The sequence below is a fragment of the Tupaia chinensis genome, unplaced genomic scaffold (assembly GCF_000334495.1).
Source record: "Tupaia chinensis unplaced genomic scaffold, TupChi_1.0 Scaffold000381_1, whole genome shotgun sequence".
Classification (NCBI taxonomy): Eukaryota; Metazoa; Chordata; class Mammalia; order Scandentia; family Tupaiidae; genus Tupaia; species Tupaia belangeri.
Window position 1 is genome coordinate 2,603,734 of NW_006159883.1, and position 3,661 is coordinate 2,607,394.

A 3,661-nucleotide genomic window follows, 5' to 3' on the forward strand; every position below is an offset into this window, starting at 1 on the left:
AAATTGCTTTCTTCAAAAATAAACTAAGGGATCCCTAGATTTAATGAATTCTGTGAAGAACAAATCCCTTAACATTCATGTTTTCAGGATACTTGAAATATTAAGTTATATTGTATGTAACTTAATCTATCTCCTAGAAGACAAAATAACACTAATAATCAGTTCTCTACTCTTTACTTCTGTCTCCACAAAGGAAACCTACCACTTTTCACAATGAGGAAGCAGGAAACATACAATCATAAGAGGCTAACCTGAGATCACATTTATTTATCTCCTTTGACATAAGATTAAGAAAGCAACATAATAGTAACTTTTTTTTAACCATTTAACTCTGACTGAGAGATAATGATAGTGTACAATCCATTGGTGTTTATCAATTCCATATCCTTTTCCCCTATGTTATAAAAACATAAAATGTGGCTTAATGTTGAAGGGAAGGAATAGTGTGGCATTATTACACAAGACAATGCCATCAAACTGAAGAGACACCCAAAGGAACCTTTTAGAAAGCATCTTGGGACCAGCAGTTAGCATAATGTTTATGTCGCTGGACTCCCACGTAGCTGACTGCGACCCGATGGCTTAAACTCACGCCAGGCACGTGTGCGTGCATGCCCAAGATCCCAAGAGGAAAATGGAGGAAAAGGGATTGAGGCGTGGCCATCCCCCCTGGGGGTGATTTCTCGCTTTCTATCTCTCTGTCTCTTTCTGTCTGTCTGGCGACCGCATGCGCCCTCCCTAAAGCAAAAAAAAAAAAAAAAAGAAGAAAGAAAGTATGTTACTGTCCACTCCCCAAAATGCAAGGTCAGGCAACTCTAAGCAGGTACTTGGGGAAAAAACCGACAAGTTGTTTTGTATCTTCACTCATATTGTTCTCCCCCCACCCCCACACACAGAGTCACATTAAATGGCCTTTGTAGATCACTCTTATGGTAGTGACATAATGTAACGGGAAAGCAACCCTCATTTCTAAGTAGATATTACAACATGGTTGAAACTATAAATAGGATTCCCATCCCGGAAGAGAATAGTTAAATGGCAGACACTTGGATCTATGGACAAGTACTAGCCACACTAAAAGGGTTGACACTTGAAGCTTTTAGGTCATTTATTTTTGACTCAAGTAAAGGCAACTAGTCCACAGCAGTCATTCTTTCATCCAAGTCACTGGATTCACCTTGTAGATCCAATTTTAAATCGTTATCTACCATTATAATTGTCTTAGTCTTCTTCTTGCACTTCTTGGGAATTGGATAATTAGCAAAAATTTTCCTCTTTTTAATGTTTGGCAATATTTTCAGATCAAAATCCCATTCCTGAAAAGTTCTCAGCATACTTGCATTAAGGATGTCTGGAATCTCGAGGCCATAGCCCTTGTACTGTTGCCACTCGCCGACTGTCCACCAGATGATCTTCTCCCAGGAACAGTGCCGCCGGTCCTGCCTGTCTCTGATGCTGTTGTGTAACTCAGTCTGCTCCAGCTGGCCCCTAAATTGAGTTAAATACCTTTCAATAAAATCACAAGTGTCTCTTTGAATATCCCCCTTTTGGGGAATCAAGATGACTTTGAAACCACTGCAATTTTTCACCAATAAGATTAAGAGGTAAGGCCTTCTCATTCTTCAATTTTTCCTTTTTCTCTTGTTTATGGACCTCTCTTGTAATTTGAGCTGCTTTTCTTCTATATGGGTGGATGACTTTCTTTTCCAGTTCTGTATTTTTTCCCTTTGGTGCTGTAGGCATGGGAATGTCCGAAGACCTCCACACTCCAGACCTGGGTAACCTCCAAGGCCACAGCTCCCGCCGGTGTCTCTGCCTTAACATATGTGCACCCTCAACACTAAATTTCTTTTGATTCTAGAATTATGCAATTACTGGGTCATAGGATATAAATATGTCCAATTTCAGTAAACGATATTAAATTTTTTTTCGAAGTGGTTGAAGCAATTTACACTCTCGTTACCGATGAATGAGTTTCAGTTGCTTCATATTCTTGCCAGTGTTTGCTATGGTTTTTCTTTTCTATATTAACCATTTGGTGAGTATGTGTGGCATTTTATAATAGGAATTTGGATATTCTCCTTTGCAAAGTGTTCTAGACTTTTACCCATTTCTATATTTGATTGTCTGCAGTGTGACCATCAATTTGGAGACATTCTTCTTATACTCTGAGTATGAGTCCTTTGCCAGACAAAAGTTTGCAGTTAGGGTCTGCAATTCGGTGGCTGTATTTTTTGTACTAGTTGATGTCATTTGAGGAGCAGAAATTTGTAATTCTAAAACATCTTAGTTTGCTTCTTTTTTCACTTTGTTTTTCTTCATGATTATAAGCTTTTGATGTGTTGATTAAGAAATCTTTTGCCAACTCCATATCATGGAAAGACACCCCTAGATTTCCTTTTACAAGCTTTATTATTTTGCCTTTTACACCTATTTTGACAATCTATTTAGATTTCTTTTATACAATATAAAGTAGGATTAAACATTTTTTAACTTATTTGTTTTAAGGTCTGGGCTATCAGTAGCTTTAGATATTACCTTCAGTTCTGAAGCAAACAAAATTGCCTTGTGTTATAAGTATAAAATGACTTTTCAAAATAGCTGAAGCCCATAAATGATCCCATAAAATTCAATGTCGCTCTTTGGACAATGACATGTTGTAGTGTACCGTACAGGGAATGAGGTGATCCTTCACATACAATAGTTATTCAGAATTGAAGCAAATCAATGTCGGAACACTAGTCTCCTCGGATGTTAATGTGCGTGCATTTTCATCCAAGTTGATGAGATCTTTCTTTCCAATTCTAGCTCTTCTTTGAGTCTTTTTATACCTTACTGCTTGAAGTTAAGGAATCACATGTGGTTACCCTTTTGAATGATAACTTTAAAATATTTCAATTTTGTTAAAAACCTAACAGAAAAATAATTTTAAAATTTCCTCAAATAGTATCCTGTCTTATATAACAATTGTTCATTTCCCAATACTTCTTTCCAGCCTTTTTCTTTCCTTCTAAAATTCTTTTCATGTTCTCATACTTCATTTATTCAATCATATTTATTTAACTTAATTCTATTATTTGGTTTCTTACAGTGCATAATTCTCTGTGGCTGTTTTGAGCTTCTCTGGATAAAAATCAGTTTTGTTTATTTCATGATTCTCCATGGGGAGATTTAATTTAAATCACAACCATAAGCAAAATAAGTTTTATGATAAATGGGGCTAAATAATACCACATACTTTTAGTATTTTATAACAAACAAAAAAGGAAAGGTACAGGAACTTAATGATTAATTCTATAGATGCAAAGGTTTGTACAAGGAAATTCTGTGATTTTAAAAAACAGCCAAACTCTCTAGCTCATCTTGCTTTTAACATGAACTTGCACATGATTTTCGTATGAGGAATTCTACCATCCTATGCTTCTGTCCTACTCTAACTCAATAATAAGACCTCAGAAATTGGGCTAATTATAATAAAAAAGATTGCACAAGAAATATAGCATTTGGAAAATAATTATTGTATTGTAATAGTTAACATTAACTACCCTGAGAAATTCAATATCTTTAAATGTGCCAAATGTAATAAATTGAATATATTTAGAATTCTTAACGACATTAAGACACTGTCCTTTTCTCTCTCTCTCTCTCTCTCTCTCTCTCT

At 35.6% G+C, this 3,661-nt stretch overlaps 1 pseudogene; it reads right to left on the reverse strand.

Moving 5' to 3' along the window:
- Positions 1-1,133: 1,133 nt before the first annotated feature.
- Positions 1,134-1,743, reverse strand: LOC102495732 (translation machinery-associated protein 16 pseudogene; annotated as a pseudogene).
- Positions 1,744-3,661: the final 1,918 nt, after the last annotated feature.